Source organism: Channa argus, chromosome 19, assembly GCF_033026475.1.
Source record: "Channa argus isolate prfri chromosome 19, Channa argus male v1.0, whole genome shotgun sequence".
In the NCBI taxonomy this organism is placed as follows: Eukaryota; Metazoa; Chordata; class Actinopteri; order Anabantiformes; family Channidae; genus Channa; species Channa argus.
The window spans coordinates 21,369,770-21,397,444 of NC_090215.1; the positions used below are offsets into that span (position 1 = coordinate 21,369,770).

The window sequence follows — 27,675 nt, forward strand, 5'->3', positions numbered from 1 at the left end:
GCAGAATCGGGTTCAGAGGCAGGTGCAGGTCAAGTAGAGGCAGGTTCAGGTCCAGGGGGAACCACAACATGGACAGGCGAGGGGACCTGGGCCCCCAGCATGGCCGCTCAGCATGTCTGGCTGAGCGTTTCTTGTGCATATAGGGTCCGACTACCTGTGGCTCTATGGCAAACTGGTCAGACTTGCTCGGGACTGAGTTGGGGAGAGCGTCAACCGGACATGAAGCCAGCCCCGAAACAAGAGCTGACACCTCAGGTATTGGTAAAGTTGACTTTACGGGAGCCAAAACAGGAACAGGTGGGCAGCAGGCCAACCTAGGGGAGGGTGGTGCTATGGCAGACTCATGGGTAGTGTCAGGGGCAGAGTGAGGGATAACAGGGACTTGGGTCTTGATCTGAGGTTTGGACCTTCTACGTCGCGGGCCCACACCTGGAGAACAGAATGCCAGACGGGTCCCTTCATAACCGGTCCGGACCGGAGTCTGGTCTTGAGTCTGGGGTCTATACCCCAAGACAGACAGGAAAGCCTTTGTGGCTTCCATGGCGCGGAAGGAAAAAAGAAAAAGAAAGAAAAAACACTCACACGGGTCCTAGTCTTGCCAGATCCTACTGTAAGGGTTTTGGTTAAGGGAGGACCCAAGTGAAGAGACTGTGAGGGATTGCAAATAAAGAGGGGGCTTTATTGACAGATGTAAATCATTTACAGAAGTCGCTCCTAACAGGAGGGTACTAGGAACCGGATACAGAACAAAGAAAACTCAGACTAACCAAAGGGACCAGAACATTAGGAGGATGAACTTAATAGATAGTAAGATGGTAACTTAGGACAACATAACTTAGGACAACAGGCTCAGGAAACAATAAGACTCGGATAAACATAAAAGCTAATAACAGGTAAGTATACGGAGGGGAACTAAGGAAAACTGATAAACAGAGGGAAACCAGATAAATAAGGCACAGACAAACAAAAGTCACTACACAGGTAAACAAACGAGGAAGTCTAAGGAAACTAACAAACAGATAAACTAAATTAATAAGACACGGAAAAACAAAACAGCAAGCAGGAACATCACCAAAACTCAGACTAAAGGGAAAAGCTGCACAGGGTCCCAAAAACAAAAGTCCAGGAGAAACAAGAGTCCCGAATGCAAGAGTCCGTGAAATACACTAACAGCTTTTACCTAGTGTCCAGAGTCTGAGGGGTTGGTGGTGGTGACGACGACGACAGCAGAGACCACATTAACAATGACGAGGATCTGGAAGGGGAGTGAAGGGAAGACTGAACTTAAATAGAGGAGGGAACAGGTGCAAACAATGAGGGACAACGAGGGCAAAGCTGGGGAAAAGAACCAAGGGAACCAATGAAGTAGGGAGAAGGGCCACAAAATAAATGTCCACAGACAGGAAGTGCAGAGAGATCCTGACACATGTGGGCAGTTTAAAGATTTTCAACCTATATAATAAAGTAAGTAGTAAGCCTAATGTATGTAGCACTTTTCACAGATAAAATCACAAAGTGCTTTACAAGGTGCAGTGATGGAATAAAATAACAGAAACAAAACAGTTAAAACCTTAAAGCTCAGTCAATTTAAAGCCCGTCTAAATAAAATGTCTTCAGCTGCTTATATAAAATGTCGTCAGCTGCTTATATAAAATGTCTTCAGCTGCTTTTTAAAACAATCAACAGTTTTAGCCATACGCAGTGACAGGGTGTTCCAGAGTCTGGGAGCGTCAGCCTTTCAAACGGGTTTGGGGAACCATCAGAATGGTTTGACTTGAGGAACGCTTTGAAGAATAGGGGGTCAAGAGGTCTGTGATGTACTGTCTGTGTAGTGCTCTAAATGTTGGCACTAAAATGAATAAGTTTGACTCAATTTGAAATCAATAAGTAATAAGAATGAATAATTTATAATAATAAATATGCAACTGGGGAGGGTGGCAGTGGCTCAGTTGATATAGTGGCTGCCTACCGAATTTAAATTTGAACCAGTGACAATTTATTTATTATTACTGTGTAAAAGTTTAAATGGAATGAAACAAAATATAAAAATTAAAAATAGAGGGGGGAGAGAGGCAAAGAAAGTGAAAAGTAGCATGTAGGGTGGCAACATAAAAGATTTTTGCAGTCTGATACCCATCTCCAAATATCAGTTTCAAATTAGTTTTTAATTTTTGTCCTTTCTGCCTATCCTGTGAGTTCAGGGTCACCATAGTGGATCATTGTACAAATGTTGATTTGGTACAGTTTTTACGTCAGATGCCCTTCCTGACGCAACCCTTCCCAATTTCTACCGGGCTTGGAACCAGCACTGCATAGCTGTGGAGGAGGATGGGCTGTTGGGGGTTCAGTGTCTTGCCCAGGGACACTTCGACATGTGGTCAGGAGGAGTGGGGCGCAAACTTCTGACCCTATGGGGCCACTGAGCCACTGCCGCCCCTACATCAGTTTGACATTATTATTATTATCTAAATTAACTATATTATTCACAGTCATCACACAAACAAACGCTAAATCTTTTTCATTCATGTTTGGTTGCTTATCGGTCTGGATTAGTTTGATCAGTGCTGTTCATTAAAAATAAATTCAAAACACATCAGCCAGACACATTCTTCTATTCGTTTTTTCGTGTCAAAACAAGTGATTGACATTTTACACCAAATTAATATTTCCTCGTTCCATTGTCAATCAACTGCACATGCCTGAACTTCTAGGAGGAGTTATGGTGATTCACATCAGCCTGGACACATTTTTTGTTGACCCAATGTTTTAGAATGAAGAAATGTGTCATCCAGCGGAGTTCTGTGATATGTATCACATATGGCCCACAAGCCCCAAATTCGGCAGCCCTGGTTAAGTGAGCACCTCACCATAATCACTGCATTTTGATTTTATTCATTATTTTCATACTCAACAGGGCAAAAATCAAGGATCTGAAGAGAGACAAGAGGGAACTGGTTGGTGTCTTTGGTAAAACTGGGGCTGGAAAGAGCTCTTTGATAAACGCCATCATTGGAGAGGAGGATCTTTTGCCCTCTGGAGACACGACTGCATGTACTGCAGTGATGGTTAAATTGGAGGCTGTGCGCAATGTGCGCAAACCAAAATATGAGGCAGAGATTGAATTCATTACAAAAGAGGTAATGATATATATAATTCATCAGCAAATCAATCAAACGTGCTGTTTCATTAAATAGATTTTTATTTGTAGGAGTGGGAAGAGGAGTTGAGGCATGTTTCTGAGAATAAAGCAGATCAGGAAGATGAAGAGGATGAATATTATCGTGACATTGATAAAAAAGCTATCAGCTTTCTATGGAGAAGAATGGAAAAACATACCAGCTGAAAACTTCATGGACCGGAAACATTTCAGAGAAATTCCAGAATTTCTCAATTCTGAGAGGATGATTTTAACATGTAAATCAGTAAGTCAAATGAAAAACCAAAGCATAGAAAAACCTCTTTACTGATAAACTACAGACCCAAATCAAATTTACCCTTTAGGTTTGATTCAGCTGGCATTTAAATGTTGAATAAAATCACCCTGTACTGTCTCATGTTTGTTTATCGCAGGTTAAAGATCTGTCTGAAAAAGTTGTCAAATACACAAAAAAAGACTCATCGGATGAAGAGGGTGGAGAATTGCATAGGGCGTTTTGGCCACTAGTGAAGTGTGTGACTGTCAGAGTTCCAAGTTATGATCTGCAGCATGTCACACTTGTGGACCTTCCTGGAAGTGGGGACAATAACAAGAGCAGAAATACAATGTGGAGAGAGGTCATTCATTCATATTCAGCTTTTTATTTACAATTTTTTTGATTGTATTGTTGAGTTTTTCTCTTATAATTATGTAACAAAATCTTATGATAAGTAACTTTCCATTATGCCCCCAGATTGTTAAACGTTGCTCTACTGTGTGGAATGTGGCTGAGATTAATCGAGCAGCATCTGATGAAGCACCCTGGGAGATTCTGGAAAGTGCCAGTAGCCTCATGGGAAATGGTGGAGAGTGTCAGCAGATTCTCTTTATCTGCACCAAGTCCGACATTATTAAGAATAGGAATAAGTAAGTGATGCCAAAAATTCAGATGTTGACCATATATAGTATAAAATCTAAATTAGATTGGGATGTGTATTTTGGACAATAGCTCATTTGTTGTTAACAAACAATTCCAAAACCACTGTTTTCCTCAAATAAGTCAACAAGTTTCTCCATTTGCTAAAATTTAAATTTGTAACACATTTTCTGACACCAAACAAACTCCTTATCTTTAATAATTCAGCTAATTTATGCAGTTGTTATAATGGTAGTAAATTCTGGGCTACTTTTTATACAGTTTTTGGATTTTCCTCTTGATTTTCCACTTTGACTATAGTCCAGAGGCTTTCAAACTGTAAGAGTGGTTTCAGAGACTTACAGGGGAGGCAGAAAGAGGGAGATTAGAGGCAAAGACGGGTCTAGTGAAAACAACATAAAATATCTTTATCAGCTCTAAGGGATTGTTGTAAAACACAATAAGCAAATGAAGAAAAATGTACCATAAAGTTCTAATCTAATCTAGGCTGAAACAAGTGATTGGTAAAACTTTTTTAAAAGCACTTGTTATTGTCGTGGCAAACTCTGTAAGGGAAGTTTAGGAAGCAAAAGGCAGCTCACAGTCTTGGTTATGGTCTGGTAATCAGCAAGATGGAGAAACACACACAGCAGAACAGAACTACACTCATGAGTGGGTCAAGCAGATTGACCAGGTTTTACAGGTTATGGTGTCTTTTAACCACTCAGCTCAGCAGCTGAATTTACATAAAAGCACAAAGGAATAAGTCAATGCAAATCAACCTTACAGAACATACACACAGGTGAATACACATTGGCCAGGAAGCTAATTAGCAAGTATCTGAGACTATTCGTCTCCTATGTGTTCCCTTATGGGAGAGCTTCCCAATAAAGCTCTTGTCTAAGGACAGTGCAGATAGAAGGTCTTCTGAGGTGTGAATGTAGCATTTGGTCACAAATGCCCCTTGAATTAGACCTAGGCAACAGCGCAGAGGAAAAACTCCCTCTAATGGGAGAAACCTCTAACAGAACCAGGCTCAGGGTGGGCGGCCGTCTGTCTTGACCGTTTGGGGTGAGTGGAAAAGTTACAGGAGAAAAAAAGTAACAAGCAACAACCAGGGACTAGACACTGATGTCATCATTCTCATGATATGGAGGTTCCCAGTTAGAGATATGAAGGATTCAGAGGAAACACTATCTCTAAGTAAAGGCATGCTTTGGATAGTCATTTGGTGTAATATAAAGTGGTCAGTTGCATGCATTATTAGTCCACGTGCACAGGGAATAATTCAACACCCACACAGTGTCAGTACAGTAATGCCTATAACAACATACAGTATGTGAAGAGGGATAGGATGAAGGCCTTCCACCTCCCAAACACAATGTCAAATCAGCCCCAGGTGTTGTGTCATCACAGCCAGAATGTCTTTTCAGGTCATGTCGCAGTGACCTCAGTCCCTTCAGCCCCCATCTAGGGCTGTGTTGTTTGGGATGAAGGTGCAACGTGAGTTTCCAAAACATGGTGCAGACTGTTCCCTTGTCTGCAAGCAACATGTCACTTGCCATTCTGTTCTCCCACTCCTTCACTCTGAGTGGGTGCTCTTGCTGTGCAGGATTCTCAATCGTTGAGCAGCAGATGTCACCTTTGTCACCTTCCTTTATTCACCTTTCTTCACGTATGTTGCCGCTTGAAGTGTGGGCCAAGCCAAATCAGCACCTCTCCCCCCTCACCGAAGCGAACAATTCAGAGGACAAGTTTGTATTTTCTCCGGTGTCCCTGATGAGCACCCGGTCACCTAGTTTGAGATCGTGCAGGCTAGTGGCTGCAGGGGTAGACAGGGCTTCTTTCACCTGGGGAAAACCGGTGAGAGAGCTTTGCACAATAGCAAAAAAATCACAACATATTCTGAATAAGTACCACACCAGGAGGTCTTTCCAAGAATTATTTGGAACAGACTTAACCTGCATATAGAATAGCACCGATGCTAGTCCTTAAATCCACGTCAAACCTGTTACTTCACAACGCTTCGTTAATTTGGTCATTAGGCAGCAACACTTAATAAAACAAATTCAACTTACTCTGACAAGTCGCTCAACCCCCCCATGACAAACCCAGGACCACTGCCACTAACAACTTCTGCAATACTTCACCTAATGGTTATGTGTCTTGTTAAGGCCATTTCCCACAGTAGATGCATCCTGTTTTGAAAGAAGCAAAACAACCTCAACTCACTTGAAAAACATGCAAATCAAAGACAACCAATATTTCTGACATAGCTCAATCAGGTCAATCATCAGGTGGGGGGTGGCCTTCCGATAACATTAAAAGGCACCAGAAGCATTCCTTGCTGCACAGATTATCTCCTGCAGTACTCAGCTCCATGTGTTGGAAAGAACCCTGGTGTAAAAACCTTAAAATATTTTAAAATATGCACACATCCCCCCTTTAAAAATGTAATCTTTACCATGAGCTTTGCATACAAATAGAAATACGAATTAGTGTTGCACCTAATTTCTTCACAAAGATTTCTAGATATGCTTGCAAGTGACTGCATGGTTTATATATTCAGTTCCTGTGAAAAGAAAGTTGAGTAAGCTGAAACATTTGTCCCACCATAGCTGCTGCATTTTCTGCAGAAATCAGATTGTTTTGTTAATGTTAGTGTCACATTCCATAACTGATATTTTTGCAGGCACAGGAAAACACCTAAAGAGCTGCAACAAGAACAATGTGCAATTAGTGTTCTGGCTGATGTCGTGAAACTCCACTGTCTCCAGAGACCATAGCCAGTCTGAACATTCACAACAGTCACTGGCCAGTTTATAGGTCTCAGTAAGAGCCATCAGCTCACCAGCTTGTGCAGACAGGCTAGAAGGCAGCCTTATCATTAACCCTCTGCAGAAAACTGCAAACCCAACTTCATTTCTGCCAATTTTGACATTTCAAGGAATTTTAAGCCATCAACACATAACTCCATGTCAGCATGCAGTACCAGTGTTTTCACCATCAGGTCTGGGAGTACAGATGGTTTCCAGTAGCTCAGTGCAGCCATGAGGATCTCCATCCTACTCTGTGCAGCAGGGCTGAACACAACATCATAGCAATGTTAGGCTTTTCAAGCAATATATCAGAACAGCTAACCACATCACATGACGCTAACACAGCTTTCTCTGCTGCAACAACAGCTCTCAGACAGAGAGGGAGCCATGCTACAACTGGATCCAGCCTGCTTAAAATCAAGCAACAGGCTGTTCTTCACCTGTGAGTTTGGCATAACAAAGAAGTCCTGCAACTGTCTTCCTGGTCAACAACAAACTCGGATTAGGCAAAACGTGCAGGGGCAACACTTTTTCTTTAGGAGTCCACATGGTTTCATCATGTGCAAACAACAACAACAAAAACATTAACCATGCACCACAGCAACCAGGAAAACTTCGCAGAGAATAATTCGTCTGCAAAATGGTGTCATGCCAAGAAAAAAAAAATCATCATTGTTTCTTTAGTCTATGGTCACCATAAACAGGCATTTTGCATTTGTAGGAAAATTTCTCTCACAGATATATATTAGACTCCAAATCTGTACTAATGTGAGTGTGGCGACAGCTGTGACATTTATTAATAGAGATGCATTACGTAGGGTAGACACATCCACATTGGGAAGACGTCAAGGAGACAACGCTTACTGCTGCTTTGCCAACTTCCGGCCACTGTTAACGCGACCTGCATCAGTGTTGGCCGATGTTCCTCCTCTCACAGAGCAGATACATATACTGTACATTCATAATATTAATACTAATAATGCTAATACTAATAATAACTGCAGTAATGGGACTTTAGAAACACTGTCCTGTTGCCACTGCAACTTTCACTTTAGATATTTTTAACAACTTGGTGCAAATCACCATTAGACAAGAAGCAGGACATCCACTAATATTCAACACAGAACAGCTGTTGTTTCATTCTGAGTTGTTCAGAAAAATCACATCATGTCTTTTTTGGAGATTCTCAAGCAAATGATAGACTTTTTAGCAAACATTTTCTCCCACACAGTCTTGTCCACATGTAGCATGTCTCTGTGTTAAACTACATTAGGATGAAAAACGCACAAGGACAGATCACAGAGACCCTGTGTAGGTCAACAACACACACAGCTTATGTTAGAAAAACATGCTACTTTACCACCATCCAACCTGCTGCCCTCATTAATCTGCTTGGACATGTCTCACACAAGACATTCTGACTGTTCAAATTTCTCACGGCTCCAAAGAAAAACATAAATTAACACAGCTAATGTAGCTACGTTTAACAGGCTAAACTAGTGAACAGATCCTGTATGATGTGTAACTTAATATATCTTTTTTTAGTTCAGCAGATAATGTCCGTAAAGAAATAAATGAAAGAAACATGCGAGTTAAGCAACATGTGAAGAAAGAATTCAACAAAACCAAAAAGATTAAGGTGAGTTATACAGTCTGACAGATAATCTCACATAAAGACTTTTAAGTAAAACTCTGCCTTAACATCAAACCCTTCTGTTCAGAAACATTTTGGTGATGAATGTTTAGAAGTGTTCACAGTGAGTTCCCAAGAGTTTCTCCAAAGAAAACTTCTAGAGCCAGAGGACACAGGTAGGTGAAGTCTCCATTATACAACATTAGTGTCTCAATAACATAGGGGCTAAGTTGGTAGAGTGGCCACCTACCGACCATGCGGTCGGAGGTTCGCGCCCTGCTCTTCCTGACCACATGTCAAAGTGGCAGCACTGGTCCCAAGCCAAACTGGGGAAGGTTAAAAATGTGCCATATTAACATGTGGACAAAATGATCCACTGTGTTGACCCTGAACTCACAGGATAAACTGAAAGGACAAAAAAATTCTCTGCATCTTCTTTTACAGAAATACCCAAACTTCAGGAATTTCTGAGAAACCTCAATGACAGTCACTCAGAGACATTAAACTATGTGTCTGGAGCTCTGGGGATTCTTTCTCTGATTGAAGGGGCCAGAAGTGGTGCTGTGGTAAGATTCTGTATCAATGTATTGTGTTAATATTAATTATTAGACAAAAATTTGCAGCCTTGAAAACTAAGATTTGATATTTGAAAAATATTTAAATCTGAAAATTATGGTTTTTAAAACAAAAAAATGTCCAAACATTTGAAATTAAGATCTGAATATCTGAAAAAATGCTTCATTGTTTTGAATGTTACAAATCTAAAAAGCTTTGAAACTACAGTGTGAGGATAACGTAGTATTTTGTTTCATCAGTTCAATTCTGAAATATAAATATAGTTATCAAATGAATATGGTGCAGTACACGGAAGTACTTTAGTAAAGTATAAATACCTCCAAACTCTACTTAAAGACAGTTCTTTTGGGCAAATGTTACTCCACTAGGCTGGTGATATCACACATTTGTGCTAAGAATGACAGAAATACATGTTAAACATCTACAAACAAGCTAATGTCAGATATTTGATGTAACAAAACTGCAGAGCATGAAGCCAAAAACTGTAAAAATATGTAGTGAAAAACTGCGAAAATAGAGAAGAAACTCTGAAAGGACAAAGTTAAATTGTTCATGGTATTTTTGGAGTTTGAAAACTATATTTATAGAGCTGCATTTTATAAAGTTTTTAAATTTTATAAACTAAATGTCCGCTCATACATGATCTTTGGTAAATCTGAAACATTTTTTTTGGTATTTGCATGCAATTTATATCCTCTGTTACAACTGCAAAGCTTTAGTTACTTTTATAGTTTCAGTGGTTTATTGCAAATACTGAATGTGTTTTTTTGCAGACTGACACAAAAACAAAGTTGCGCTCAGACCTTGAAAAAAAGCTTAATGAACTTGATGAAATCAGAAAACCCATGGAAGAGACTTATAAGGCTTTTGAAAAATGCCTTACAGAGGGAGTTGAAGAATCAGAAACGTCATGTGAAAAACTCTTGAATCGCTTTCTATATCCTGTAAGTATTTGAACAAATATTAAAATATGAATGTCTTTGAAGGTGTAAGGTTTTAGATTAGATTAGAGTCATTACACACGTACAAGTACAAGGCAACAAAATGCAGTTTAGTGCAGTAAATATCAGTAAAGTGCAGTAAGCAGTGTACAAGATAGGTACTATTATGGATGTAATGTACATGTGGAAGTACTATGGACAAAATAATATACAGATTGAGGTACTATGGGAGTAAAGTGGACATGATGTACAGATGAATGTGTATTATCAGATATTAAGTATCAGCAGAAACTATAAACACTTATTTACAGGTCAGTATGTGTAAATTGTACCATTAAGACTAATGCATAACACAATAAACAGCTGACAGTGCAATATATAAAACTAATGCATAATATTCAGTACATGAATAAGGGATTGAATGAGGACTTGGGCCAGTGTGTGAGATGGATAGAGTTCAGTGTTTGTATGAACAGGAGAGATGAGGAGGGGAAATGAGGGTGTAGGGAGTGAGGGGTTAGCAGGGGGCAGAGTTCAGTAATGTGAAAGCTGTAGGAAAGAAGCTGTTCCTGAGTCTGGTCTTTTAGTCCGGAGGCTCCTGAAGCTCCTCCCAGAGGGCAGGAGGTTAAACACTCTATGGGAAGGGTGAGAGGAGTCCTTGAGAATGATACAAGCTCGTTGCAGGCAGCGTTTCCTCTGGACGTCCTCAATGGCTGGAAGTTGGGTCCCTGTGATGCTGCAGTGCCTTGCGCTCAGCGACAGGGCGGTTTCTCTACCAGCCTTTGATACTGCTTTTGAGGATGCTCTTTATTGCACAGTGCTAGAAGTTCACCAGGATGGCTGAAGACAGGTGGTTGTTCTTCAGTGTCCTCAAGTAGAAGAAGAGTCGCTGATAAGCCTTCTTCACCAGGCTGGAGGTGGTGGTCCAGGACAGAGTCCCAAGGAACTTGAAGCTGGCGACATGTTGGATGGGGGCATGTTTGCCTCCGTTCTCCCATCTAAAGTGGTGGGGTTAAGGAGCAGGTTATTGTCTGCGCACCACGCTGCAAGGTGTTGTACCTTACCCCTCATTGTTGTCTCTGGTAAGGCTGATCACCGTAGTGTCTACTGAAAACATGATGATGGAGTTGGAGCCATGCACAGGTCTGCAGTCATGGGGGAAGAGGGAGTAGAGGAACAGGCTGAGCATACAGCCCATGTGATGCTGGTGGAGCAGGTGTAAAGTGACCTGACATGCTGAGGTCTGCAGGTCAGAAAGTCTAGTATCCAGTTATAGACAGAGTCCAATTATGTTTGTGTAAACATGGTCAAAGGTTTTGTTTCGCTTGTGTGGCAGGAAATGTGCTGGTGAACTTAGCGTAACCGCTGTGCAACCATCACTAACCCTGTTCCTCTCTTCATTCATTCACAATGTCGCTCTCACTCTCACCGAGCTGGGGAGGAGGGGACAATTAAATGGCCTGTTTAAGAACAGCAACTGCAGGAGAATTCATATGACCTTTAGTAGGTCAACATCAATGCATTGCTCATTGTTACAGTACAAAGTGGAGTTGAGTGGGTGTAGAACCAGCAGTGAAATTTGGGAACAACATTACCAAGAATGGCTTTTGGATCCTTTTGTACCTACCAGCGAGACACTTAAAGGAAGCGGACTGGTCGTGAATGTAATGTGCCTGTCATGTAGACATGGTGGACAGTGTCGTTGGCATGACATGTGTTTGTATCAATATAGGGAGAACAATTGGTGAAAGGTGAAAGTTTACAGCTAACTAGCTTATTGATTGTTTGATGCAAACGACGCAAACCTCATTGATGCAAAAGGAGTTACCACAATCATCTCTGTCACAGGATGTTTTGCTCAAATTGTTTTTGTGGACTTATCTTTTACTCTTTCCTAGGATAAATCTAGTGCCTTAGCACTGTTAGTTTGGTTTGCCTGTATTTATATAGAGAGAACTCAGGTGTAAAAGCAGGCTATATCAGGTGAGCTGCATCTTTACCTCCAGGTTTCATACCATGAAGAAAAGTGGCCAAGCAAAACCACACAGAGACCTGAATCCTCCTGAAATGTGAAGTGATTCAAAATCCATGAATTACAGCTTTGGGATTTTAATAAAATCTCCCAGAGCTGCTCCAGAGAGCATCAGTATGCACCATCCAGCATCCACTTCAGAAGGACCTGGGATTTGCTGTTCAGCACGCTCCCAAGGAGCCCCTTCTAATAGAGGCCATGAAGAAAAAAACGAATACATTTCTGCAAGTTATATCAGCACTGGACATCACAGGACTGGAGAAGGGTTATGTTGTCAGATGAAGGCACATTCAGGCTTGTAAGAGGGGGGGGGCAATGTGATGCATTGGCCCAGTGGTGTGTTATTCTATGATGAATGTTAAATAGTAAATACAGTAAAGAACCTTGATGTTTTGATGGTGCAGGGTGCATTTAGTGGTAATTTGGAGAGATGGGGCCTGTACGTTCTACCATTATCAAAACCAAGAATAGAAACAGGTATTTAATGATGTTGCAACAACATCTGATGCCTCCACACAGACCAAGGTATTTCAAAATTGTCTGAAAGACAATAAAATGTAACCACATGAACAATAAGGTTTGGAAGTTGCAGCAGTCCAACAATGAAGAGTTGCAATCAGCACTATAGGACTTTTAGGTGCATATGAACTATTTAGTCAAACTGACAGATTTGACTTCAGGTTTTAAGGGCAAAAGGTACAACTGTATTATTGGTTTGGAAAATATTACAATAAAATAGAAGTAAAATGTTTAATTTTCCTTTCTGTTGCCCATGTAAAGATTTATTTTGTGGTCACTGTAATTTAAAATTTTGATAAGTGCTATAAAACCAAACTTTTTATTATTATATTTTGTCACAGAGACAGCAAACAGGACGGGGTTTTCACAAAATATTGAAGAGTGTAGCTAAGAATGGAGGCATCTACAAACCAAAAAAAGGGAAACATATCAACATCAATGTGCTGTTGGCTTCACCCCTGACTGAAAGAATTGATAACGAATTCAAGAAGACCTTCCCGTAAGTAACGACTTAATGAGCACATGAAACATTTACTGGATCATTTTGCACTTATATTCTTAGTTTTACTTTCTATTAAAAACATGCAGTTTAATATATATAAATATAATTACATGAACACAAACTGAAACTTTTCTTCTTGTTAACATTTCAGAAATGAAAGAAAACTTGAACCATTCAATGGAGTCATCAGTACATTTTCACTTGGCACAAAGGGGCTGACTAAAAAGTACAAAGGTGTAGAACTGCAACTGACATTTCTCAAGACAGAGGTAAGTTATTATTATCACTGTATGAAGTAAGACATAAAAACTACTGTTTGAAAGCATCGTCACTTTTGGCCCAGTATCATATATAGAGCTGTTAATCTACAGGACTGCATTCAAACCACCTTACTGAAAATAAATGACAATTATTTGTTTTACTTTGTACTTAAGATTATTTCTGAATTCCAATCTGTACATTAGGAAGAGAAAATTAAGACAGAGCTCAGCAAATACATCCGAGAGAAAAAGAAAAAAATCTACAACAGCCTGACGGAGACAATCCAGGACACCATGCAAAAATGCTACGAAGGTCCAAAAGATCAGGACACATGCAACCTGATCTATAGTAATACACATGTACATTCATCATAATTAACAACACTTTTCTCTCCTATTGTAGAAACAGCAGGATTTACAGGACCGGGCACATTAGAAAACATGAGGAAGACGCTGGAGAAACACGTCTGTGATTCTAAGAACATCATGTTCAAACAGGCCAAATATGCAATGTTGGAGCAACTGAAAGAGCTGATGGTTTGTCACATTTATTAAGATAAAATAGAATAATGATAAATTCAAACATGTGCTGTCCACCTTTCTTCTAGTTCATGATCCTTTATCATTTACATAATGTTTGTCTGTATGTGTTTGTATAATATAAATCATTTGAAATCTGCTTTTACTAAAAACTCTGCAGGCTCTATCACAAAGGTGCAGTTATTGTAACTGATCAATATTAATTCACTATCAGCCCAGTGTGAGCATCTCTCTGAAAAAGGCTTAAAATGTGTGACTCAGTTTATGTGAATAACAGTATTTGGCTTTGGAAATGTTAAGTGATGAAGATTTGGATGATTTTGTTAGGATTATGTCTTGAAGAAACTGGACAAAACCCTTAAAGAATCCATTGAGCTGTCACAGACAGATGATCAGTCACTGGCAGGTAAAGACCAAATATCACAATAAAAGCAAGTCACTGAAAATTGTAAAATTAATAAAATATATTTTTGTTTGTGTATTTTTTTTCCAGATATTTCAGCACAGCTTGTACAGGTGGAGAAATACTACCATCACCTGAAGGACGGCACAGATCAAACAGAGTGAGTATTCAAACTCATGATCCTGTGTTTCAGTCTGAGCACTTTTCCTCACATTACAAAGTCACATGTTGATGGTAATGGTTGATGTGGCAGAGACTCTCATCGTTGTTCAAACTCACAAATCTTCAGTTTTTCTTTCTTATGAGAAAAAAAACACTGAGGTCTGAAAACCAACAAAGTTCTTGCAAGCATCAGGCCTCTGAAATTATTGTTAACCACTTTTGTCAACTATGAGTTTGCTTTTTGTCAATTACGTGTTGAGGGAGTATTAGTGCTACCGCCTCACAGCTAGAAGGTCCCCCAGTTTGCATGTTTCCTTCACAGTCCAAATACATGCATGGTAGGTGAACTGGTGACTAAATTGCCCATAGGTGTGAATGGTTGTCTGTGTTTGTATGTCTCTCTGTGTTGGCCCTGAGACAAACTGTAGGCATGTCCAAAGTGGACCCCACCCCTCACCCAATGATAGCAGGGATAAACCCAGCCCCTCAAGACCCTGAATAGGATAAGTAGTTACAGATAATGGATAGATAGATATGCAGAGAGGAAGAGGAAGGTTTGTGACACATGCAATGGAATCCTGAAAACCTCCAGACTTAACTTGGTGTATATGAGAACACAAATGTCAGAGTTGGAGATTACCTAGAGTTTATCCTGTGAGAGGTACAACATCCATATTAAGAATGGCAAATGTTCTGCACTTCTATACCACTTTTCTACCTATTGGCACTCAAAGAGCTTTACGCTGCTTCTTATTCAGTGTCTTGCTCAAGGACACTTCAACATGTAACTGGAGGAGCTGGGAATTGAACCAACACAGTTGGTGGACATTGGTGGACAACCACTCTACCTTCCTGCGCCACAGCATCTGCTTGGATCATGTCCCTGATTATCAGGAGGATTTAAAGTGACTGAATGGGCGTGTTTATAACGTTTCTATTAGAGACAGACACAGTGTCTCTTCTTTTTGATGGACAGTTATGATGTGCCATAGCCAAAGCAGTTTCCTGCAGCCTGTTTTTCTAAGATGTTGAGCCTCTTGTATGCTCTGAATCTGTGACAGAGACGAAGACTCTAGACTAAAGACTCTTCCTCACAAAAGCCTTTTTAATGTCAGCAACCTCATTGTTGCTGATTCTACTGTTGATCATTTTAATAATTCATAAACAGGCCTGTTGGTTTTCATCCTCTCCATGATTTTCCCCTTTGATTGGTTTAAGTGCTGAAATTTTGACGGCTTGTTTCTGTTGGAGCAGCCACCTTCTGCCCACATTGAAATTTCTTTTCACATCAAATCATATGAAAACCCATGTCTCTGTGAAGTGGTGTTGGATCCAGACGGGATGGCATCCCTCAATTCTCTAATAGTGAAAAGAAACTTTGGAGTTTATAATTTTCCAGGGTACCGTCCAATGTCCACTGGTTCATTTCCATTATTTTATTCCTCTTCCTAATTCTCTCAGATCTGATGTTGAGCTGTTTCCTCCCTGACAAATGTTAGATATTGTACACTTACGCCTGGCACGCATAGAAACTGAACAAGGCATGAAACTAAGCATGAGCAAGACATGGAACAAAAATGAAGAGCAAGGTATGGGATTAAACATGAACATAGCATGAGATTAAACATGAATGTGGTGTGGAACTAAACATGAGCATGACAAGGAATATGTAAATAAATACAGAGTAGCAGGCAGAGGCAGGTCGATAAACATAGCGTGGTTTGAGCCGTGGAAGGCAATGAAGAGTTTTGATGAGGGCTGGTGATAAGCAGACAATCTGGCAGCTTGGTGAAGGAACTGAGGAGGTATATAAGCAAAGTGGTGAAACCAGGTGAAACAGATTAATGGTGATTCTTCTTTTCCTTTGGGCTGTTCCATTTCAGGGGTCACCACAGTGAATTATCTGCATCCATCTAACCCTGTCCTCTGCATCCTCTTCACTCTTCACTTCCTGTCCATCCTCGTCACTCCCAAAGAGAACCTCAACATCTTCAGCTCTGCTACCTCCAGCTGTGCCTAATGTCTTTTCTTCAGTGCCACTGTCTCTAAGACAAACAACATCGCTGGTCTCACCACCATCTTGAACACCTTTCCTTTCATTCTTGCTGATACTCTTTTATCACACAACACACCTGACACTTTTCTCCACCCGTTCCAACCTGCCTGCACTCGCCTCTTCACCTCTTTTCCACGCCCTCCGTTGCTCTGAACTGTTAACCCTAAGTACTTAAAGTCCAGCGCCTTCTTCACCTCTGCTCCCTGTAACCTCACCGTTCTACCTGGGTCCCAGACCCACCTCCACCTTGAACTCCTCTGTCACACCTACAGCACCTCACCACTGTCTTACAGCTCTCATACATGTCCTGCACCACTCTAACATACTTCTCTGACACTCCAGACGTCCTCATACAATACCACAGCTCCTCTCTCGGCACCCTGTCATACGCTTTCTCTAAATGTACGAAGACACAATGCAACTCCCTATGACCTTCTCTGTACTTCTCCATCAGCATCCTCAAAGCAAATACTGCATCTGTTGTTCTCTTTCTAGGCATGAAACCATATTCCTGCTCACAAATGTTCACCTCTGTCCTTAGCCGAGCTTCCACTACTCTTTCCCACAACTTCATTGTGTGGCTCATCAGCTTTATTCCTCTGTAGTTACCACAGCTCTGCACATCTGCCTTGTTCTTAAAAATTGGCACCAGTACACTTCTCCTCCAGTCCTCTTACATCCTCTCACTCTCCAAGATCCTGATAAACAAACTAGTCAAAAACTCTACTGCCACCTCTCCTAGACACTTCAATACCTCCACAGGTATGTCATCAGGACCAACTGCCTTTCCACTCTTCATCCTCCTCACTTCACTCTTACTAATCTTTGCTACTTCCTGCTCCACACCAGTCACCTCCATGGGATAAGCTGAAAGGACAAATAAAAAAAATAAAAAAATTCAGATCTATGAGTGTGGTCTTCAGTTTGTCTAAATGTTCTCACCTACGAGCAAATGTTAAATAAACATTGGTGAATGTCAGAATCTTTGCTAGTATGTAGAAACAGTTGGTGAATGAGGCAGAATGAGGAACAGTTAAAATGAACAATATTTACAGTCAATGAAGAATTTTGAGTTCACCATTAAAAACTCCTGACACTTTAATGTTTCAAGCAGTGCTTTTATCTTAATATAAGACTCTTTCTGATTGACTCTGATGACAGAGGTCTACAGATCTATGTTTGTGTCTTCACAATGTCCTTTATCTGCTTGTTCAGCTCAGTCAGCGATAAAGAGAATAGTTCATTATGATAATGTGGTTGGTTAAAGTCAGCAGCCAGAACCAACAGATACAAACCCACTTTTCTAACTTCTGCTGTCACCATGGTGAATTTATGAGGACACCGTGATAAAATGTTAAACTTTTTTTCTTATGTTGTCTTGTACTGTCTGTGTCTTGGTGTTTCTTGTTCCTGGCTCTGAAGGGGACCTTCATTGTTCAGCTCAGAGAGACTGGGGTCATCACTGCCTGGATTAATACAGTGAACAAAATCTGCTTGTGTTTGTGTTTGTCTCTCAAGGGTCGATGACATGGACACTGAAGCTTCCAGGGACCAAACATGTGAGTACTGACAGTTTCTACTAATAATTAAACCATTATCCATATAATCTGACCTTTAAATCAACATGTGCTCATTTCATTACAATGTTTGTAGAAGGTCATACGATGTCTTTAATGGTCTGAAAATCACTCCAAGAGGAGGCAAACTCAGGAGGATAAAACTAAGATTGATAAAATAACAAGAGACATGAATGCTCAAAAACATTCATGTGTTGTTCATGTGTGAAACGATCATCTGAGGGCAGAGAAATTGGGATCAAAACAAAAAAGTCCAAGGTTTGGATTAAGACCAAAGTTGTCAAGTTTAATACGATTAAAAAGGGAGCAGCTAGTGTGATCAAAGACAGATGGAAACTGATAAAGTCATGACTACAGTAGATTTATAAGAACATAAAATGGTCCTTATACAATCATAAAATGAGGTCTCAGCTAAAACAAGAGAAGTTTGATTTACGATAAAAGTGAAGTGTCAGTGGTAAATTAATGATTGTGTTAATCATTAATTTACCACATTTATTTTTTAGAGTTAGAGCTGTTTGCAGCCTGTTATTAATGAGGGTGATGGGGCATATTTTGTAATTTCCACTGGATGCTGGCTTGAAAAGGTCTCTGTCATCCAGAACCACAAAACTCAAAAAATCCCAAATGGTAGTACATTTTAGAGGTGCAGTACTAGTACATACTGAGTGAAAAAAGAACTGCTCTTCCCAGCACTACCTGATGGTCTCCGTCCTTCCCTTTGTCCTAAAACAAAGTCTTACTGTACCTACCACCACCCCCACTCTTCCAGCGACGCTATTGGCTAAAACTCCAAATTAGTTACCGGTGTCATTGAAACAGGAAGTAAAAACATGCAGGGAACATCCACCTTCAAAATGAACCATTTGACGATAAAGCCTCCAAACAAAACTGACACATGCCAATAAAAAACACATGAGATCAAAATGTTCAGCTTGTTCAGTAAATAACAACCTGACAAACATGTTTGTTGAGCTCTTTACAAACCAGGATTCAGTTTTTCTCACAGTTGTTGTTCTGATGGAATTATTTGTGTTTTGAAGCTGTACAAAATAAATTGTTGGATTTACACAAATGATGAAATGTACAAGTGTTTTAGTTTCTTTCATTTAATCTCTGTGGTTTATGGGTTTTAGTCATAAAACAGATTTTCTCTGGTTTTCTTCTAGCTCCTAGTGAAGAGAACCCAGAGAGAAACATCCCAGCAGAGAAAGACGTCGCTGGAGAAAAGAAACTGTTTAAAATTCGGACACAGTTTATTGACAGAGTGTCTGAACCTAATCTTGACAAGCTTCTGGATGAACTACTTCAGCATCGTGTTATCAATGATGGTGAAATGCAGGCAGCCAGAGAAATGACCAAAGCAAACAAAGGTCAAGAACTGGTTGACATGGTGCGAAGAAAAGGAAGTAAAGCCAGTGAAATTTTGATCTCTGCTCTCTGTGAGGTGGATCCTTTCCTTTCCAAAGAGCTGAACCTAATGTAAAAACCATAGATTGTGAGGATGAATGACAGTTTTACAGTCTCACATTATTTCTTTAAATCAAGTTTTGCATGTACAGTCTTGGTCTTTCCACAAAGCAGCAGCCCTCATTCAGAACCAAAACACCTTTCTGATCTCCTCTAATAATAAAAACCCAGTAGGGTTCAGTTCTCTAAGAAGCAGTCAGCTGGTAGAACCTCCAGTCAGAACCAAACTTTCAGCCACTATGCACAGATGGAATCAACTTCCTGATGATTGAATCACGTTGACATGAAATAATCAGCAGTTTTTCACTGGTTTGTCCTCTGAACTTCTGTTTCCTTTGTTACACTTCAAACTTCCTCTGCATCCTCTTCACTCTTCACTTCCTGTCCATCCTCGTCACTCCCAAAGAGAACCTTAACATCTTCAGCTCTGCTACCTCCAGCTGTGCCTAATGTCTTTTCTTCAGTGCCACTGTCTCTAAGACGAACAACATCGAACGACTGAGTGAAGTAATAATCCACAGAAACTTATAGAAGTTTAATAAAGGTTTTCCTGAATTAGACCAATAAACTGCATCACAGATGTTTAAACTGAGTTATCCTGTGATATGCTGAACATTTGTAGCTGATATCTTGGATCCAAGTAACCAAGCTTACATCACACAGTTCGGCAGAACGAGGAGACCCAGGAGATCCAGCTCTGGGGAGTCTCACTGATGGTCTGAAGACTCCCCAGCAACAATATTTGAATGTGTTTACTCCCAAACTTCCCAGGAGGTTCACAACTAGTCTGACGGTGAAAGTGAAGTTTGTGTGGAGCTTCTGTAAAGTCAGAGAGGAATAAAGGAAGTAATGTTTTACACTGGTTCAACTTTCAACTTGTTTCTTTACTGATGTATGTCATAGAAATTTTCTCTCTTCCTTGGTCAAGTGTTACTAGATCTTGAAAGAATTGTAGACAGTACTCAGTGTGATGAACCATCTCAGTTTAATACATGCCAGCATGAAGAAGAACACATGGATGTTGGTATCTTCTGACTTGTATCTCTCAAACCCCTTCCATTTATACTCAAACCTAAGAAAGGAACCACCCTCGCAAAATATGAATGAAGAAACCAGGTGCACACAGTTGACAGTCATCATTCTTGTCCCTTTCTAGGTTATCTGTTCATGTCAGTTGTGAAGCAATAAAACCCTTTTATTGCACTTTCTTGTAGATTATGTGACCCCAGGACCCCCTATCTACTACATTGTTTTGGCCTTGTAACAACAAAGTGCCTACGGTGATCTTAAGCAGTCCTCTAAACATGACACAACCTGTGACTTCACTTTGTGGCATCTTCAATAAGCCCATCTTGTTTGCCTGTTTGATAATTAGCTAACTATATGACTAAATTTACTCTATTCCCCCATATGTTGCCTAATAAGCAAGCTTCAGTCAAACGTTTGACATGTCCAGAGCTTCTTTGGTGAACTTTTTAGGAAGTGGACTGCACAGAAAACTGAGGAACACGGAGACGTGCATTTGTCTACTGCTGGTTTGATCTCAGCTGTCGAGTTGCTATAAAATGCAGATGACAGTGTTGTTGGAAGTGTAACGGGAAATATTCAGTAAAAAAAACTAATTTATCAAACAGATGTGCAGCAGTAATGTGAACATCATGGAACAAATGAGCAAACAGGAAACATTTACATTTGTTTTTTCTTTTCCAGAAATATGGCTGGTTTTATTATACAACCAAAAGTATGACAATCCAGAGTTGAGCCTAGGATGCAGAGATCCAGTCCTACACGCCTCTCTGCAGTATCCTTACAACCATCACCCCCCCACAACTCCCACATACCTGTAGAGACCGTGTCTGTTCCCCGACCAACTAAATTACATAAACTAAAAACTACAACAAGAGGAGTTAATCATGATAAACTAATAAAAGTTAAGACTACTCCTCTTACAGAACAAAACCCCAAAACTATTAAATGTGGATTATTAAATATTAGATCTCTCTCTTCTAAATCTCTGTTAGGAAATGACTTAATAAATGATCATCAATAAGATTTATTTTGTCTCACTGAAACTTGGTTGCAGCAGGAAGAATATGTCAGTTTAAATGAGTCATATTAATGATCATGTTCCTAGAAGCACAGGTCGAGGTGGAGGAGTAGCAGCAATCTTCCATTGTAGCTTATCAATAATTCCTAGACCTAAACATAGTTATAACTCATTTGAGAGCCTTACTCTTAGCCTTTCACACCCAAACTGGAAAACTCAAAAACCACTATTATTTGTTATCGTGTACCGTCCTCCAGTCCCTTATTCAGAGTTTTTGATTGAATTTTCTGATTTTCTATTTAGTGCTTAGTACAGACAAAGTCATTATAGTGGGTGACTTTAACATTCATGTAGATGCTGACAGTAACTGCCTGAGCACTGCGTTTAATTCATTATTAGATTCAATTGGTTTTTCCCACAATGTAAATAAACCCACTCACTGTTTCAGTAAAACCTTAGGCCTTGTCCTTACATATGGAATTGAAACGGATAATTTAACAATATTTAGTCACAACTCGCTTCTGATTTGACCATTTTTAATAACATCTGAATTTACAATAACAGACTATACAGCAGTTAGGGAAAAATTCCACTAATGCAGGTGCTTAAGTGTAAAAGCTGTAAACAAATTTAAAAAAATTATTTCATCCTTTGCTTCACCATTTGTTAATACAATGGAAAGTAGTCTCCTTAATGTTACATCTGCACAAGTTGATTATCTTGTTGACAATTCTGCAGCCTCACTACGTACAATACTCGATAGTGTTGCCCCTCTGAAAAAGAAGGCAGTAAACCAGAAGAGGCGATCTCCATGGTATAGTTCACAAACACGCAACTTAAAACAGGAAACACGAAAGTTAGAAAGGAAGTGGCGTTCCAGAAAGTTAGAAAAATCTCATTTAGCCTGGAAAAATAGTTTAAAAACGTACAAAAAAGCTCTCAGTGATGCCAGAACAGCATATTATTCATCATTAATAGAAGAAAATAAGAACAACCCCCGGTTTCTCTTCAGCACTTTAGCCAGGCTGACTAAGAGCCATAGTTCTGTTGAGCCTAGTTTTCCCTTAACTCTGAGCAGCAATGACTTCATGACTATCTTTATGAATAAAATTGTAGCTATTAGAGAACGAATTCACCAGATCCTCCCCCCAAATATTACAGATAGATCTTCATGTACAGCAGTGCTAGAATCATCGATAAGGCCCCAATCCCTGTTAGACTGCTTTTTACCCATAGATCTCTCTGAGCTAACTTCAATTATTACCTCATCTAAACCAACAACCTGTCTGCTAGATCCTATTCCAACTAGACTGCTCAAGGAAGCTTTACCCTTAATAGATACATTCATATTAGATATCATCAATCTATCTTTAGAAACAGGCTATGTACCACAGGCCTATAAGGTAGCTGTAATTAAACCACTACTTAAAAAACCCTGTCTTGACCCAGGTGTTTTAGCTAATTACAGACCAATATCTAATCTCCCCTTTATTTCTAAAATAATTGAAAAAGTAGTTGCAAAGCAATTATGTGATCACCTTCATAGGAATAATTTGTATGAAGACTTTCACTCAGGATTTTGAGTTCATCATAGTACAGAAACAGCACTGGTAAAAGTCACCAACGATCTTCTCATGGCCTCAGATAATGGACTCATCTCTATACTTGTTCTGTTAGATCTTAGTGCTGCATTCGACACCATTGAGTTGAGAAATTCTGGAATTTCTCTGAAATGTTTCCGGTCCATGATGTTTTCAGCTGGTATGTTTTTCCATTATTCTCCACAGAAAGCTGATAGCTTTTCAACAATGTCACAATAATATTCTTCCACTTCATCTTCCTGATCTGTTTTATTCTCAGAAACATACCTCAACTCCTCTTCCCACTCCTACAAATAAAACTCGGTTTAATTAAAGAGCATGTTTGGGTGATTTGCTGATTTTCTGCTGCTACATCATAACTTTACAACAGCATGAAGTAAACATGAACATATTCAGCTTATTTTACCTCTTTTGGAATGAATTCGTTCTCTGCCTCATAGTTTTGTTTGCACATGTTAGACTGTTAGTTTAATCATCACTGCAGTACATGCACTGACACATCCAGAGGGCAAAAGATTCTTCTCTCCAGTGATGGCATTAATCAAAGAGCTCTTTGCAGCCACAGTTTCACCAAAGACTCCGACGAGTACTTTAACTGTGTACTTTGAGTCATTTTTCCTAAAGTCCCTCACACTGGAAAAAGCTTGTAGGTGTTTGTCAGTTTGTGGGTGTCCTAAATTAAATACACAACTGGGATGACAAACGATGGTGAGACGAACAAACACACAGCCATGTTGAAGGAAAATATATTGTAGGCAGTAGGCAAAAAGCACAATACCCCAAATAAGACTCACTGTGTCTGTTGACCAGGGGTGTCCAACCTTATTTCCCCTGAGAGCTAATTTTACAAAATGAAAATGGCTGAGAGCTGCTCATGTTTTGGAGTATTTATTCTCATAGATTATTACAACAAACTAATGAGCTGATTTCCTGAACCTTTACAAAATGTTTCACATTTTACAATAACACATCACAAAAACATTTTTGTGTGTATTTCTGCATTTAGTGTGTCTGTATGCATTTCTTTCTAGTGTATTCTCTTCTTGCTGTGGGCAGCAGCGGGGGCTTTGTGCTTGTTCGATTCATTTCATTTGCAGTTTGGTGAAGGTGTGAAAATCTTCTGCTCTGACTGCAGCTGGGAGGGGCTGCTGCAAGAGGACTGGGCCTGTGAGCGCTTTGGGATGTGGGGGGCTACGGCAGCACCCGCTGCTCGTTGAGAAGAGTGAGAACGATACGTGCTTTCACGTCAGAGTTTCCAAAAGTCTCCAATAACACAGAAAAAGTGGCTAGATTTGTCACTAGTTGCTTTTTGCAAAAAGAGTCGCTACAGGGTCGGAATGCTCACTGAATATAGTGACAAAGTTGCTAAGCTGCCAAAACTGATCATCACTGGCTCATCACACTTGACGGCAGTGCACTGTTTCATTGATGACTAATTGTCAAATATCCTTTTGTGTAAGAAGGCAGCGGGACACTTATGAATTTAATTGGCTATAGATGTAAATTGGTTTGAGTGAGCACTCAAATCTGACTAATAAAGGTTTAAAATGTATGTATGCTTCATTAACTCTTTGGTGAGCTATTTGGAAAGTACCGGTAGCGACGTTAGAGACCCCTGCTGTAGATCTTCCTGGTCTACATTGGTGCACTACATTAATCCCAGTTTGTTATTTTTGTATTTTATTTTTTTAATATACCACCAAAAAAAAACAGTACAAATCACACAATACAAAACATAACAGCATAACAACAGTTTGAGATACGACAAAAAGACAAGTAATGTGTTACCTGTTACAGAACATGTTTGCTTGTGATCCTAGTTTGTTAGATAAGACGAGCTGCCATGTTTTATGAACGATGAGTCGGCACACAGGCAGCCTTCTTGGAGGACTCAACTGATGGAGAAGTGGAAAATATTGTGGCAAAGCACCAATTTAGAAACCAAAGCACGCTTAATTAAACTCACTTTGTTTGTAGACCATCCTAGTCTACACTGCTGCACTAAAATTGATCCAAGTGTACAAGGTAGACAGACCATTAGGCCGCCATGTTGGCAATGTTGGATGTCCCCCTAAATGTTATGGAAAAGCAAAAACTTACAATTAAAGATACTGACAAGTCAGAAATGGCAACAATCCAAGCGGATGAAAAGGACAGACATACTGTAGCACAACGACCATGTTAGAGGGGGAGTCACGAAGAGCTGATTACATAGCGGGACAGAGAAAGAGAGGTAGACAGTAACGGCACAGAAGTCAAAACAATAAAATTAATGTAGAAAAAGGACCTGGAAAAAGAAAAAGAACAAATGTTAGTGTGAGTTTATTCTCCTGCTGCTAAATTACCTGGCTCCATGTTCAACACGTCCTAACTTTTCAAATTCTCCTTGTTTTCTCTGAAACATGTTTACTGATGTTCTAATATCTACAGTTTCCAGCTGCTTGAAGACCACAGCTCTCCATTCTGAACCTTGGACCTCCCTATGGAGCCCTGAGACCTGGCAGGAGCTGAAGGACGTCTAGATCCTAAAGGTACAACCAGCAAAAGAAGCAGGACTTGGATAATTCCCCCACAATCAGTCCAGCTTAAGGAATTAATTTATTTAGGAATTTCAGTAGAAACCAGTGAGCTATAACAGGAACAATGATTTTGTTTGTGTGTGAGAATCTTTGTGTAAAAACGTAATTTACTTCCAACTTAAGCCTCGTTGTGGCTCAGCAGCCAACACAATTATAAAGAAAAACTCTATGAATAGTCAAAAAACTTTGCTCAACAACAAAAAGTTTCCAGGATTGTTAAACTGACTTTAGGCAACACAAGTATTTGAACTGCATTGAAATTAATGACTTTAAAATCTATGGAGAGATCAGTGTCTCGTATAAAAGAAGTGGGTTGATATAATGTCCCTGTCCACAGTTGCTCTTTATGGATCCAGTATCTGATTTTCAAACCTGATTGTTGAAATGCAGTGAGATGATGAGAAGATGAGAACAAACTGAACTTAAACTAAAATAAAGAATGGTATTAACTTTATTCAAACAGCTCAGATCGATGCCAAACACACAAAGAAATACAAAGTTCAACATAGTGATGTTACGCTTGAAGCAGAATCGTGCTTTAAAGCAGAAGCATCACAGCATGAAGTGTCGCTTTTATCCCCCAAAAAATTGTGACCACCTCAAAGCTTCATTACGTGACACTCATATCAGAAGGTGTCTCGCTGATTTTGAACATCAGATCCACTTCTTATTTAGAACTGCAGCCTTTTTAAAAATGATCTAATATCATAACAAATTAACATCAATAGCAGCATAAACTTATCTTGTATTCTGATCAACTACTTCATCATTTATTTCATACATTTGCATGGAAAAGGATTTGTTCATCAGAAGTCGCCACTTCAAGTGTGTGAAATGCTTTGAAAAACAAATGCTTCATATTGATTCAGTGCTTCAGAAAGTTTCAATTTGTCCATCACTAGTTTAACATTTTACCCAACAAACCTGACATTAGCATCAATCCCTGTCCCTTTCAGACCGTCCCTCACCTGTTTGGACCAGTTTCTTCTTTAGAGGAGTTTTTGGGGAAAGATCAGCGGTTTCAAATTCCCTATTTGCACAGGATGATGTGTTTCTATTTCAATGACAGTCCAGTGGAACATTTGTGGTTGTAACACTCTTGAAAAAGCATGTAGTATGATTTGTGGGTTCTTTTACTATAGAAATACACTGACGCTTGTGTGTGTGTGTGTGTGGGGGGGGGGGGGGGGGGGGTGTACCTCCCTTTGTGGTGAACCTTTGTAACAACACTACAGTATCTTGGAACAAAGGAACAATATGTTCTTTTAATCTACTGCCCTCACACATCCTGAGAGAAGTTAGAGATAACAAATAGCTAAAATGTTTTAAATGTTTTATATTAGAGGTCTTAAAGACGACCAGTTCAGAACATGAACTCAGTACGTTCAGAACATGAACTCAGTACTTTAACGTAAGTATCAGTATAAATCTAAAGTTGTAGTGCAGTATCTTGTGTACTTCTACGACCCCTGAAAACACACTCACACATGACACAGATAGCATGTCGGTACGCAGCTCTTCCACAAGCCTTCTAAACCAACCTGCGGGAAAACCGTGTGTCCTCGTCGGTCGTGAACCTAAAAGGTTTCCTCGGCTGCAGCTGGAGACGCTGGACTCATCTTCCATCACTGTGGCTGGACTCCCCTTCAGAGCCGGAGTGTGCGGTCCTTTCCGACACTCCCAAACACTGGGTCCTGGTGTTGTGGCGTGTAGCACAGCTCCTTTGTGTAATTTCCTCATTTCCCAGCAGACAGCATGAAAATACCTGTTACACACGGTGTTTTTGTAGGACTCGTGTTTTCCCGCAGCTCTTGACTCGCTCGTAACGTTAGCTCAGCATCAACAGGAAATGAGTGAGGACTTATTTCTGAATTACAGCGACAAACTGCTAAAAAATCGTCTCTGA

The 27,675-nt window shown here is 39.9% G+C and overlaps 1 pseudogene; it reads left to right on the top strand.

Annotated features, from left to right (window-relative positions):
* The window catches only part of LOC137104407 (nuclear GTPase SLIP-GC-like), a 31,645-nt pseudogene extending 11,239 nt beyond the window's left edge, over nt 1-20,406 (top strand).
* The last annotated feature ends 7,269 nt before the right edge of the window (nt 20,407-27,675 follow it).